Source organism: Leptonychotes weddellii, chromosome 5 (assembly GCF_054177405.1).
Source record: "Leptonychotes weddellii isolate Sample4059 chromosome 5, ASM5417740v2, whole genome shotgun sequence".
Classification (NCBI taxonomy): domain Eukaryota; kingdom Metazoa; phylum Chordata; class Mammalia; order Carnivora; family Phocidae; genus Leptonychotes; species Leptonychotes weddellii.
Window position 1 is genome coordinate 105,670,859 of NC_138373.1, and position 15,167 is coordinate 105,686,025.

The window sequence follows — 15,167 nt, forward strand, 5'->3', positions numbered from 1 at the left end:
TAAACCCAGACTACCCTCCCATTTCCACACCCACTTTGCTCAGAGCACAGAAGGGGTGGATGATGTTTGCTAGGATGACAAGACCAGTCCTGGGGGATAGGATGCTTGAGTTCTCTTGGTGCTCCAGGGCTCTGAACCTAGGGGTTGAGACTGTGACCAGATAGCTCTGGAAGGAACCAAACTGGGAGATTTCCCAAGCTGGGCTAGGTAAGGGAGAGACAGAGGGACAAGAATTAGGGGAAGGACACTGATGGGAGAGGGGCAGGGCTAAGGAGACACTGGGGTGAAAAAAATATAAGACCCAGGGGTGCAAAACAAGCAGATCAATGGGAAGGAATTTTCTCCATCCCAGCTAGAGTCTTTGCTTCCAAAACCTCTTCAGTTTTTCTGTTCTTTTTTTCTGGAACAGAATTCTACAGCAAAATGTAACAACCCCAGATAGGAAGTTAAAAGGGAAATATGATTCTCTGGGGTGTTCTAAACGTTGACCTCATTTTATTTGCTCACCCACCCCACCCCCATTACTTTCCATCCTTTTTCTCCCCCTTGCTGCCTTGGAACTACCTCTGGAGAGCAAAGGAGTGCCTGAAGCTTCTGTGCTCAAAAACCTGGGGGCTGGAGGAGAGATCCATCCGGGGTGGGAGCTGTGGGCGGGAGCATCAGTTTCCTGGGATGGCCTTCCCAGATGTAAGCACATCTGGAGCCCATCAGGGAAGGACCTGGAACACCAGGATTCCCAATACACATCCGACTGGGGCTGTGCGGGGCTGAAGATGAGCCAGGCATTCCCTCCCACCCCCCTAAGTTTGCCTGCCATTTCTAGCCCTCTCCTGGGAAGGATTACCAATCCCAGACAGGAAGTTAGGGCATTGGAAGGGGCTGGGAGCAAGGCAAGAGATCGCAGGGATTGCACCCAAACCCAGACAGACTGTTTCATTAGCTTCAGCTCCTTCTGGCTGTATAGAGATGACATCTCTGATCAGGAAGGAATCAGGGTTTGTGTGTGTGTCTGTATAGCAGAGGTATGCCATTTGTTCTTGACAAAATAATAAATTTGCCCTGGCATGAGGTTGGGGATGGGGGCCAGCGTGTCCCCCCTGCTTGCTTCTCATGAAAGGACAGAAGTCCTGCCCATGAGTCTCTGGACCTTTTGCACTCCTCACCTCTCCACCCTCAAACAAACACTCACACTCCTTCCTTGGCTGCAAATTCCTCCCTGTCCATCGTCACCTTGTAATGAGCACATTTGTTTTCCAGGGATCACGTACAGGGCTAAGAATAGGTCTATCCCCTTGCCCTTCCCCTCGGGGAGAGCTAACCTGTTGGGGTTGAATTTGGGGGTAAAAGGGGTGTACAGTGACCTCGGCAAGGGGTCCAGGTGTTGCCAGCAGCCAGCGCCTAAGGGTAAAATGGAAAGTCTCTGGGGCCAAGACTCAGGAGTTCAGTGATACGGAGCACTCCTGGGGAGTAGAGCCCTCTCCCTTTCTCCTACAGCTTGATGGGGAACCAAACCTGGAGAGATTCTTTTTTTTTTTTTTTAAAGATTTTATTTATTTATTTGACAGAGAGAGACACAGCGAGAGAGGGAACACAAGCAGGGGGAGTGGGAGAGGGAGAAGCAGGCTTCCCGCCGAGCAGGGAGCCCGATGCGGGGCTCGATCCCAGGACCCTGGGATCATGACCTGAGTCGAAGGCAGACGCTTAACGACTGAGCCACCCAGGCACCCCCTGGAAAGATTCTTAAACAGCCTCTGGACTCTAAGGTTGTGGCTTATTGAGTTGAGATAATAATATAATAGAAGATAGTGTTGTATACAATTTATGAGTGCAAAAATATATGGGGGTCTTCCTGCCTTACCTGCAGCAAAGATTGAATGGGCTTTGCCCTTTGAGCCTCCATCCCTTCTCACCTCTGGCCTCAACCCTTGACTGGACTTCAAAGCCCCAGGGGAGAAGCCAAGAGGAGGAGTTCCCCGACCTATTGGCTCAGATCCCTTTCAATAGCTATCCAGCAGCTCAGAGGCTGGGCACCAGAGACCTCCCTGTCCCCATCTCTGATCTAGGCTTGGCTAGGGGGTCCCAGCAGACAGAACTGTGGGGTGGGGGGTAAGGCTAAGGCCCTCAGGTCTCTAAGATAGAGGGATATGTGATGGAGATTGACCTGGGAAGAAGGGAAATGGGGTTTGGTAGGTGGCTGAGTGGCTGGGGGAGGGAAAGGTGGGATGGAGCTCTAAGCTTTCACCTCAGGGAGATCAACCCTTTCCTCAGACCACACCCTCACACCCAGCCTGCCACGGCACAGCTGGCCACACCCCCACAGCTGGTGGGGAAGAGATCACAACCCTACCCCCCCTCCACAAGCCGATTGCTTACAGATGTGCCACGAAAGGGGGGGGGTTGGAAGGAGCTTGGGTGGATGGGGGTGCAGGGAAGGAAAACTGAAGAAAGGAGGGGAGATTCATGGAAGGGAGAGAGGGAGACATTGTGGTCACATGAGGAAGCCTGTGAAGATGAGGAAGAGTCAGAAGGAAACAGTTGGAGAGGGAGAGGGGAAAGGAGAAAAGCCGGTCTCATTTCCCCTGCAATTTGCCCTACTCACTGCAGGCAAATTAATCTTAAACCAAAGCTCTGATGATGCTACTTCACCCGTCCCTCAAAACCTTCCATGGCTCCAGCCTTTTAACCAGTAGAGATCTGTCTACTTGAAAAGTGCTGAGAACCATGCAAGACACATAGAAGTATGGTTGACCCACATCAGTGTACATTTTGAGTGCTAACTATGTACAAAGTTCAGTGGGCCATGCTGGGGGGAATAAGAAGGGAGAAGAAGGAGGAGGGGGCATCGGGCTATGATGGGGATAGAAAGGAGCAAAGGGGTGGACAGAGAGGCCACATAAAGACAGAAAAAGCAGAGTGATTCAGGAGGCAGAGCCAGGAGGATGAAAGGGAAGGGGTGGAGGCAGCAGGAGGGAGGGTCCTGGAAAGATGGGGGAGAGGAGGGAAGGGGAAAGGACCAGGAAGGAAAGAAGTAGGGGGAAGAGGGAGGATGCGGAGGGAGGCATATGGAGGCATGGTAAGTAGGAGATGATAGAACTGGGGGGCCATCCTTTCCTCCTGCTGGGTCGGGAACTCTGCTGGCCCCCAAGAGGCACTTTGGAGTGGGCAGGAAGCCTGCAGGCTGCCTGGTCTGCTCCTCACCTGCTTCCCATTTAGGACCGAGCTTTCTCTGTCCCTCGCCATTTTGGGGTCCTTGAATTGACTATTCTTTCACTGGCTCCCTGTCCTCCTCACCCCCACCTCTTGGGTACCGATTTCTGAAGTCAACTTCCTCTGCACTCATCACACTGCAGGCCAGTCTCCTGTGTCCCTCTTCTCTGGGTTTCTTTCCCTGAGGTGGGTGGGTAGGGGTGAAGCAGACCCAGAGGTGCTTCCAGCTCTGGTCTGCTCTCCACTCAGTGTCTCCCCTCCTCTGCCAAACCCGTTCTGGCCTGAGACATTTGTGTCAGAAGTCCCTTTGACCTCTTTCCTGCTCCTGAATCCCTGGAGTGGTATTTGGGGGTAGGAGGAGGCGTAAGGTCCGAGATGGAAAGTCTGACGCTGAGTCCAGGCCCCCAGCCCCACTCAGACGGGCTGAGCTCATCTCCCCAAGCAACCACAGCTGGACATTTTCCATGTGATCACCTCAGGGATGGGGGCTGCGTTCCAGAAACCCAGACAGAGCTGACTGAGTTTCACAACCGGCAGGCTTGGGGATGGAGCACCCTCAGGTGCCTCCACCCCACTTCTGCTGTGCTCTGTAGGGAAAGACTGGGGGAGAACCAAGACCAGAGGAGAAATAGGCCTGGAGAAGAGTCAAAGCTGGGATAGATTTTGGGCCCAAGTTGGCCCAGGTTTTTGTATCCCTGCATGAATGTTCACCATTTGTGCTGGTTGGGCTAGGAAAAGGTCCTGTGTGCTGTGAATGTTTATGGGAGGTGAAAACCTCTGTGTGTGTGTGTGTATGTGTGTGTGTGTGTGTGTGTGTGGTCTGAGCACCTGAACGTGCTTGTGTTGGTGTGCACAGATGCAAGGGGTGGGTGGGCATCTGTGTCCTGAGTGGTCAACAGGCAGTTGGGGCATGATCTCTTGCCAGTGCGGGGTTGGGGGGATGAGCTAGGGGCCTGAGGAATGAGGGCTGCCTGCTTTCCCCACCATCCCGTCCCTTCTCTAGCCAACGGCCTTCTCTTTCTTTTTTTTGTTTTTTTTTAAAAGATTTATTTATTTATTTGAGAGAGCGAGAATGAGAGAGAGAGAGAGTACATGAGAGCGGGGAGGGTTAGAGGGAGAAGCAGGCTCCTCGCCAAGCAGGGACCCCGATGCGGGACTCGATCCAGGGACTCCAGGATCATGACCTGAGCCGAAGGCAGTCGCTCAACTAACTGAGCCACCCAGGCGCCCAGGCCTTCTCTTTCAATCACAGATAACTGGAGGGCCAGAGAAAGCAAGCCATAAAACAGAAAGAGGAATGGGTCACTTTCTTCCCCAGTGGAAGAAATTGGGGCGAGGAGCTTCAGGGACTGGCTGAGGTGGGGGTGATCGCTCAGCAGTGGATGCGGGGGTTGCCGTGAGAGTAGCCCCTGGCGCCCCTGCCATGAAGGCTGCTGAGCTGGAAGCAGTAGGTGGCATCCACCGTGGGTCTCCGGACCCCTTTCTTCCCTCTCCCCCAGGCCCTGGGATGTTGGGACCGTCTGGAGGAGGCTGGTGGGGAGGTAGGAAAGAGACTGCGCAGGAAGCACTTGGCTGTTTGTTCCCTCTCTTTCCGGACTCCTTTGTGGCGGCAGACTGGCTTCCTTCCTCACCGGGGCACCTTGGCTCCCAGCTCATTTCCTCTCTTATGCCTTAGCTCTCAGCCTGGCCCAGTGGAGTTTTTCCAAGCGGAGCCTTCTGGGAATGGGGACCCCTAGATAAGTGGAATAGAGGCTAAGGAATGCAAATGGGATGCCAGTCTGTCCCTCTCTCAACACGTTCAAGGTCAGTAGCCCCACGTGAATGAACGGTGGGAGGGGCTCATTGGCCAGAAGATGGGGAGCCTCTGAACAGAGCAGGGACGCAGGTATTTGGTTACCTGGGGCCTGCCCCTCCTGTAACCTGGGATGTGGAGAGAGCAGGGATGAAGAGACACCCCACCCCCACTGCAGCCTAGCTTCCTTCTCTGTGTCCCTACTTGGCTGTCCTTGCCTCAGTCTGCCCTGCCCCACCTCCCACCTCCATCCACTGCCCTACAAGTCAAGGAATGTAAGTTTCCTCTCTCACTCTCTCATTGATTAGTCATGGGCACCCCGATCCCCGCGGGAACCGTTACTCACCCTTGGGCCCCCCCTCACTGGCAGTGGTCTCCCCAGAACTGGCTGAGTTCCTGTAGGAGGAGCTCACAGTGTTGGACATGGAACGGAGGGGGTGGGGGTGGTGGGTGGTGGGCAGTGCAGTGTCCTAGAGACGGCCAAAGCAGGAGCCCCTCCCTCTTCCCAACACACGCGTGCAGGGAGGTCATCCTCCTGGCTCTGGTCACTTTAATGGCCACAGGGGTTTAGGCAGAAGGGGTAGGATGGGGGTAGGGGCCTGTGTGCTGTGACTGTGGAGAAGGGCCCAAAGCAACTGAGCATCTAGTCTCTTCACCGGTGCTGGCTTCGGGGCCAGGACAGGGCCTGGGGCCCACTCTTTGGACTTGGCCGAGTGCCCAGGCCTGGCCTCTGTCACCCAGAATCAGACAGGGGCCTTTCCCAATAAGGAGCCTCCCAACTCTGGGTCTACTCCCTTGCTGCCCCCACTCCCTCTCCCCTCTAACAGCTCCTCTGCCCTAAAATGGCCACGTTTTTCCCTCCTTTCCTCTTTCCCTCCCCCGTATCCAGGTTTGGGCCCCAGGGGAGAGGAGGGGGCTAGGGAAGGGTAAGGACTGCCTAGGGGCCAGGCGAACAGGTTTGGAGAAGAGTAATGGGATTGCAGGAAAAGAGGGGAATCAGGCCACATGACCCAGGTATATACAGAGGGTGGGGGTAGAGACACAGCTTCCTGGAGTTATTGTCTTTTCCTATAATAATAGCCTATGGTATTATTATATATACTATATAGTATATACGATTATACATATCATAATACACACTATGTATTCTGAGAGCTTTACATGTATGAACTCATTTACTTGGTACTGCGCCATGTGAGGGAGCTGCTGTAGAGCTATCTGTTTTTTTGTTTTTTTTTTAAAGATTTATTTATTTATTTGAGAGAGCGAGAATGAGAGAGAGAGAGAGCACATGAGAGGGGGGAGGGTCAGAGGGAGAAACAGGCTCCCCGCCGAGCAGGGAGCCCGATGCGGGACTCGATCCCGGGACTCCAGGATCATGACCTGAGCCGAAGGCAGTTGCTCAACCAACTGAGCCACCCAGGCGCCCGGTCTATCTGTTAAGATGAGGGAAACGAGGCACAGAGAGTTTAAGTCACTAGTTCCAGTGTCCCTGGAAGAGCTGGGATTCAAACCCAAGCAATCTGGCTTCACTTTAGGAGAAACCAATCCACTGGCTTTGTCCGTGGAATACTTGAGCCTCACTGGCAGGGGCATAAGGAATGCCCAAGTGGCTTCTGGGGTGGTGATGCTCACGGAAGCTGCCAGTCAAATGTGACCCGTTATGGACCCTTGGGTATTTGCATGGATTCAGACTAAACACTCCCAGAGAGCCACTGGTCCATTTAAAAAAACCAAAAAGCAAAAAGCAAAAAATATATTGGTTGCGTGACACACAAATGATATGCGGGTTAGCACAGAAGCCAAATAAGTGTGACTGAAGGGTTGGGGGGTGGTGGTGGTGGGGGGGATGCAAAAAGGGGCCGGAAATAAGAGCTAGGGACAAGATGAAGTAATGAAGAAGAAACCACAGGGTGTGTGTGGAGGGACCTTCTTGAGCCCTTTTCCGGCCCTTGCTTATGTTCCAGGCATTTAAAAATAGTGATTTATTCTACCTACTGAGGTGGAGAAAAGAAGAGGAGGCTGAGAATTCTTCTAGCCCTGACAGCAGACAGGGGACACCCTGGGATGGATCCAGGTATTTGACTTGTAAGTTCCAGCTTGAGTACAACTCTGCCCTTCTCTGGCTCTCAGTTTTGTCTTTCCCAAACCAAAGGAATTGAATGAGATGGTCCCTGAGTTTCCATCTCCAACACATTCAGATTCCTATGTAAGAACTCAGTGGGGGAAAAAAAAGAACTCACTGGGGAAAACCAGCGTGGGGGCTGGAGTCCTTCTGTGTGTGTGGGTGGTGGGGGGGTGGGCAGGACTAAACAAACACTTGGTAACTAGGATGAGCTCAGGGCTCTCAGGGAAAGGCTCTGCAGGGGGTGATGGGAAGAAAGCCAGGCCAGGCGAGGCCAGACCCCAGAAAAGTGAATGGAAAATGGACTCACTCATTCATTCAACCGTGTACCTTCAGAAATTAAAACCTAGGAATCTGAGCTTCCCATCCAAGGAGGCTATAATGAGACTAGGAGCTCTAAGTGTCTAGGAAGGGCAAACTTTCAGGTCCCTCCCCAATTTTTGAGGTATCGTGGGAAAAATTAGCTAAGTTACCAAGTACCAGGTACAGATCTAAGCATTATGTATATATTACCTCATTTAACCTCAAAATAATCTGAAGAGGCAGCACTTTATATCTTTCAACTCCCTTTCCCTCTTTCATCTTCCTAATAACCCTCTAAAGTTTACAAAGCCATTTGACTGATGAGGAATCTGAAAAAGCAGGAAAAGGCGAAATGAGATTTCTAATAGGACTTTTCTAACTGGTAAAGGTGGGACACCCTGGAAGGAGTTATGGGGATTCTCACTTCCTGTGAAGATCTTTTCTACTCTGGGTTTCAGGATTGGTTTAGCTGAAGGAAGGCGGCGTGCACTTTCCAGTCCTTGACAGGCAGGAGATGGGGTTATGCACCAATGTCACCCGATATGTTACTGGTTAGGAACGAGAAAATTGCACCCTGATACCTTAGATTTGTTCCTAAGAAGTCTTTAGAGATAAAAACAATCACAGAGTTGGGGAATTACTTTAAATCTGCCAAAGGAGCTTGAGAGGCCAGAGGCTGAATTCTGAGTGAAGTAGCTGCCCTTTGTTTCACCAGCTATTGGCTCGATAGCAGGATAGAAGGAAATTAGATATACAGAGGGACTTCCCTATTGTTTGGGTTGATAGGGGAATCTTGCCTCCTGTGCGTGATCGTAAAGTTAATAGATTCTTCCATCACCAGTCAGCAGGAGGTGGGGGTATGAGGAGTAGTGGTGGTGGAGAGGGGGGATGGTAGTGGAGATGGAGTGGTTCCTCTAGATGACCCCTGACCAGTTAGAAGAGCCTGAGATTTCTGAGGAAGAGGAGGAGGAAATTTGCCAAAAGGGCACTTTGAGGGGAGGGTGCATGTGTTGGGCTCCAGCCTGGGGTGAACTCAGAGACATAAATCACACCTCCCAACTGCCCATTTCCGCTTTGAGCTTGGTTCCCAGCCAAAAGCCCAGCTATCCTGCCAGAGGAGATGGAGTGTGGGGATGGGGGAGGGACCAAGGAGCTGGGAGTCAGTGGCTGGGAATGGGAATCAGCTGGGAATGAGCATCTGGTCTCATGGTGAGGGCTGGTAGGGCAGGGAGCCCTTAACAGACTTTAACAGAGCTGGGTTGTAGATTCCTCATTCTCCTTCGGACACACCCACAGCCACACCCAGTCTTCCGAATTCTCCTCTCCCACAAACCAAACAATTGTGATGGGCCTCAAGGCACTGACACCTACGTAGACCCACCCCCACTCTTTTCCCATCCAGCTGTTTCTCACTTCTGTCAGAAAACCCCAGATCTTCCGGTGAACTGCACTAGGAGAAAGAAGTAGGGGGTGAGAGAGAGAAGAGTATCCTGGATCTTCATTAAGATCTGGAAACATCCTCCTCTAGTGATTCAGAGGCCTGCCTTTTTCTCATCTCTTTGGCCCTTCCCCACAGGGGACAGGTCTGGCTGATCTTCCGTCTCACTTTAGGGGAACCTTCGGGTCTCCTGTCTTCTTGGTGTGCAGTGCCTCCAAACCAGGAGGTAGAGCAGGAGGCCTGACCCTGAGTATGCCTCTTGGGTGAGGTAGATGTTTGAGGGCAGGAAGTTGAGAAAGCAACTGAGACAATGGTGTTTTCCACTGGATGGGGGCCAGGTTGCTGGGTTCTGTCTGACCCTAAGAGCACCTCCTACCTCTTCCTTTGGTCAGCTTTCCACACAGTGCTCATTTGTGGGGGGAGATAGGAGAGGCAGAGTTCCGTGGGAGGAAGGGCCTTTTCCCTTCTGTCAGCCCTTTTCCAGGTGACTGTACTGGATTGATGAGGGATTTGGGGGTATAAGTAACCTTGTCCAGCCTGGGACCGTCCCATCCATGCCTGGTGTTCTCTTCCGTGTAAAGGAGTTTGCCATGACCCTTCTATGGTATAGCATACATCTAAGGGAAACTATTATGAGGTGCCTAGCTGGCTCAGTCAGTAGAGCATGCAACTTTTTCTTTCTTTTTAAAGATTATTTATTTATTTGTCAGAGAGAGAGAGAGCACAAGCAGGGGGAGCGGCAGGCAGAGGGAGAGGGAGAAGCAGATTCCCTGCTGAGCAGAGAGCAGACATGGGGCTTGATCCCAGGACCCTGGGATCATGACCTGAGCCAACTGCAGATGCTCAACAGACTGAGCCACCCAGGTGCCCCTGGAATATACTTTTTCCTAGAAAAGGGGAGGGGGTGAGGCCACAGCTACCAGGGCCACTTAAATGAGGGATAAATTGACATTGAAGCTTCCTTCCTCCGTTACCTGTGAGGAGCAGAAAAAGTCTCTTCCCAATACAACCTCTGTCAGTCACTTGAGGCTCAATGATTCAGTGTTGTTTCACTATGTGCCCAATTTATCTTCAGTTTTCTCCTGTGATTTTAGGGTTTGGGATGCACTGTCCTCTGTATCATTCATCAAGGCCTGCATGCACTTCCCCAGCTATTCTAACTCTCAGTAATGCCCCACTCTTCTGAATCCTTGCACTCACAGTATGAACTTACACAATCTAGCACTTAATTATGCAGGGTATTTATAAAGCCCTTGGGCAGTTTAGAAAGTGAATACATTTGGATGTATATATGATAGAAGCAATTGTAAATATCTTACAAAAGCATATTCCATAGAATTTTTAATGCTAATGTTTGCTTTTTGTTAATGTGCTTCTAATCTGCACAGGAAAAGTATATGTTATACTGGAAAGATGACCTGGGTTTGAATGCTGCCTCTCTCACTTAACAGTTATGTGACCTTGGCAAGTTCCTTAACATCCCTGAGTCCCAGTACCTTCATCCGTAAAGCAGAGCTCATACCTTCCTTGATTTGTTGGGAGAATGAAATGAATACAGTGTTTGTACAATTACCTGCCACAGTGCTTGGCTGCAAATAGTAAAACCTCATTCAGTCCAGCTGATGAATCTGAAATCTATTCAAAGTCTGATAAGCTCTTTGAATGAAATAGAATGTATTTTATTGGTCAGTTCTCAGCACAGATGTTACTTCCTCCAAGGAACTTTCCTTTTTTTTGTAATTGTATTTATTTATTTTTTATTCACATATAATGTATATTTTATTTCAGGGGTACAGGTCTGTGATTCATCAGTCTTACACAATTCACAGTGCTCACCATAGCACATACCCTCCCCAATGTCATCACCCAGCCACCCCATCCCCCCAACTCCCCTCCCCTCCCCTCCAGCAACCCTCAATTTGTTTCCTGAGATTAAGAGTCTCTTACGGTGGGGCGCCTGGGTGGCTCAGTCGTTGAGCGTCTGCCTTCGGCTCAGGTCATGATCCCAGGGTCCTGAGATGAGCCCCGCGTCAGGCTGCCTGCTCAGCGGGAAGCCTGCTTCTCCCTCTCCCACTCTCCTTGCTTGTGTTCCCTCTCTCGCTGTGTCTCTCTCTGTCAAATAAATAAAATCTAAAAAAAAAAAAAAAAAAGAGTCTCTTATGGTTCGTCTCCCTTTGGTTTCATCTTGTTTCATTTTTCCCTCTCTTCCCCTATGATCCTCTGTCTTGTTCCTCAAATTCCTCATATCAGTGAGATCATATGATACTTGTCTTTCTCTGATTGACTTATTTCACTCAGCATAATACCCTCTAGTTCCATCCATGTCGTTGCAAATGGCAAGATTTCATTTTTTTGATGGCTGCATAATATTCCATTGTGTGTGTATGTGTGTGTGTGTATATATATATAAATATATACCACATCTTCTTTCTCCATTCATCTGTTGATGGACATCCAGGCTCTTTCCATAGTTTGGCTATTGTGGACATTGCTGTTATAAATATTGGGGTGCATGTGCCCCTTCGGATCACTACATTTGTATCTTTGGGGTAAATACCCAGTAGTGCAATTGCTGGGTCGTACAGTAGCTCTATTTCCAAGAAGCTTTTCTTAATCCCCCACCCAGTTTCTCAGGTCTAGTCACTGCACTATATCTTCTTGTTTAATTGTCTCCCCCACTAGGCACAGCTCTGTGAGAAAGGTCTTGTTAACGTCAGTTTTTCCATCGCCTAGCACATTGCTCAGATCCGTAAGTATTATTTGAATAAATTAAGCCTTTTACAAAAGGCTTTTTTACAAAAATTTTTTACAAAAATCAATGGTAGGGGTACCTGGCTGGCTCAGTAGGTAGAGCATATGACTCTTGAGCTCAGTGGTGTGAGTTTGAGCCCCACATTGGGGGTAGAATTTACTTAAAAAAAAAAAAAAGCAATAGTAAACATAACAGTGATATTACAAAATTAATTTCTGAACTCTGACAATTTTTTTAATAAGATAATCTTATAGCAAGATAACACTTCTTGCTATCGTGCTTTTGATGTACATGCAATTCTTTTTTTTTTTAAAGGTTTTATTTATTTATTTGACAGAGAGAAACACAGCTAGAGAGGGAACACAAGCAGGGGGAGTGGGAGAGGGAGAAGCAGGCTTCCCGCCGAGCAGGGAGCCCGATGTGGGGCTCGATCCCAGGACCCTGGGATCATGACTGGAGCCGAAGGCTGACGCTTAACGACTGAGCCACCCAGGTGCCCTGATGTACATGCAAATCTTGAAATGTATCTGGAGACATGGTCCTACTGCCGGTTAACTTTGTTCACCTGACAGAACCATATTTTGTAGGTGTGGCAGAGACCACTGTTGCTCAGCATCCACTTTCCTCTTCTTTCTTTTAGTAATATGACCCCTCCCCGCTGCCACACACACACTGAATTTTAGCACAGTACGTGGCTGCCAGCTAGATACTACTCTGTCCAGCCTCTCTTATAGTAGGGGTGGCCACATAACTGAGTTCTGGTTAATGGAATGTGAATGAAGCAATGTGTGTAACTTCTGGGTCATGTTCTTAAAAAGGAAAGCTGATTGCCCTCTACTTCCTCCTTCTTCCTTTTGCTTGCTGAGACATGGTGACAAACTAAGCAGCTACCTTTGACCAAGGTATACAAGCCTTCTCCACCAGTCAAGGACTGTCTATACATGTCCTTCTGGTCTATTCCTTTATTTGAACTATTCTGTTTGTGGGTCTCTTTGTTATAGCAGCATGGCCTATATGTTCTTTGAAAAAACATTAAGGGTGTCTGGGTGGCTCAGTTGGTTAAGGGGTTGCCTTCAGCTCAGGTCATGATCTCAGGGTCCTGGGATCAAGCCCCACGTTGGGCTCCCTGCTCAGTGGGGAGTCTGCTTTTCCCTCTCCTTCTGCCCCCACCCCTGCTCGTACACTGTCTCTCAAATAAATGAATTAAATCTTTAAAGAAAAAAGATTAAGATCACCATGAAATCATGAAATCTCAGCCTACTTTGAAGAATGTTTTCAAGAAGTTCCAAAATAAAATTGAACCAATTTCAAAGAAAATAGAATCTGCTGACGTCGTTTATTTAATGGCATTTTGTGAAAAACTATGGAATTTGCTCTATCATGAGCATATTCAAATTTCTTGCAGGTGTATAAACATCCTACCTCTTCTATTTAGCATAATATATTATTTATGATAACTTTGAAGTCCTAGACGGATTATGGGGTAGTCAGTCTCCGAGATGGTGTAGTGATCTTCATCTCACGGTGTTCAGGCCCTTGCTATGTCCCCTTCCTACATGAATCATGGCTGGCCTGTGTAAGCAACACAGTACTGTAGAAGTGATGTGTGTAACCTCCAAGGCTAAGTCATAAAAAGACATTGCAGTTTCCAACTTGGTCTATCTCTTGGACCACTTGCTCCGAGGGAAGCCAGTTGCAGGTCATGGGGATACTCCAAGCAGCTCTGTGGAGAGGAACTTGGGCCCTCCCCAAAAGCCAGCATTGACTTGCCAGACTTTGAGTTCATTCATGTGAGTCACCTCACAGTACAAGGTGGCCAACCCGAGCCAAGCTTTTAGAAAACTGCAGTCCCAGTTGACATCTTGACTGCAACTTCAAGAGAGACATCAAGCCAGAGCCATCTAGCTGAGCTGCTCTTGAGTCCCTGACCCACAGAAACTGTGTGAGACAATAAACGTTTATTTAAGTCACTACATTTTGGGGACAATTTGTTATAATAGATATAATTTGTTATAATAGATATCCAATGTAGATTATAAATTCCTGGAAAGTCGGATTTATGAGTTAAACCTATTTTACGTCAAGTTACTGCATGAACTACCTGCCTACTTCTGCCTTGGAGATTAGAGCATACTAAAATATCTGGTGAAATGTGAGAGGTGAAATGACATTCCCCTTGAAACTCAGCATAATGCATCTGAATGAGGAAAAACAAGATGTTAATCAATCTATTTTGACCATTTTTAATTTTCTGAGGGTAGTTAGGATTCCCCAGGGTGGAGGTGAGGACAAAGGAGTAGAACTCAGGTCTCAGGGTGAGTATTGGTATTTGTCATTCTGGAATCTCCCCAAATTCTCTGTTCTCAATTCTTAAGTGGAATATGTTCTTATGCCTGGGTATATAGGGAGGCTTTGGTAAATGGGGAGTTTCCAGTATTCTGTGGAAACTCACCTGGACAAAGGAAGTAAGACAATGCCTGGAGGGAAAGGAAAGGGTTGCCTCTCTTCACAGGATAAATTCAGGCACAGGTTCTTTCCCAGGGACCAGGGGAACACTGCACAGATAGCCAGAACCAACAGACTCAGCCCACTGTGAATCTGAATGGGCAGGAGCAGGCCTGAGTGAGGAAGGGCAGCTCTGTGGGCAATACAGCAATCGATCGGAGACAGACCTGCATTAGACCCAAACTCAACGTGTTTAATACAGTAGTCCCCCTTCATCTGCGGAAGACACATTCCAAGAACCCCCACTGGATACCTGAAACCAACTGAGCCCTATATACTGTATTTTTTCCTATACATACATACCAATGATAAAGTTGAACTTTTAAATTAGGCACAGTAAGGGGCGACTGGGTGGCTCAGTCATTAGGCGTCTGCCTTCGGCTCAGGTCATGATCCCAGGGTCCTGGGATCAAGCTCCGCATCAGGCTCCCTATTGGGTGGGAAGCCTGCTTCTCCCTCTCCTGCTCCCCGCTGCTTGTGTTCCCTCTCGCGCTATGTCTCTGTCAAATAAATAAATAAATAAATAAATAAATAAATAAATAAATAAAATCTTTAAAAAAAATTAGGCACAGTAAGAGATAGACAATAGTCTTAAAATAGGACAATTATAACAATATACTGTAATAAAAGTTATAAGTGTGGCCTCTCAAAATATCTTACTGTACCATACTCACTCTTTTTTTTTTTAGATTTTATTTATTTGAGAGAGAGAGACAGATAGTGAGAGAGAGAGCACAAGTGGGGAGGAGAGGGAGAAGCAGGCTCCCCACAGAGCAGGGAGCACGATGCGGGACTCGATCCCAGGACCCCGGGATCATGACCCGAGCCCAAGGCAGACGCTTAACCGACTGAGCCACCCAGGCGCCCCCACCCTTCTTCTTATGATGATGTGAGGCAATAAAATGCCTCCATGATGAGATGAAGTGAGGTGCATGACATATGTTACTACTGACCTCCTGACATATTGTGAGACACTCATCTGCTTCTGGACTGTGGTTGACCGCAAGTAACTCAAACTGCAGAAAGTGAAACTGCAGATAAGCAG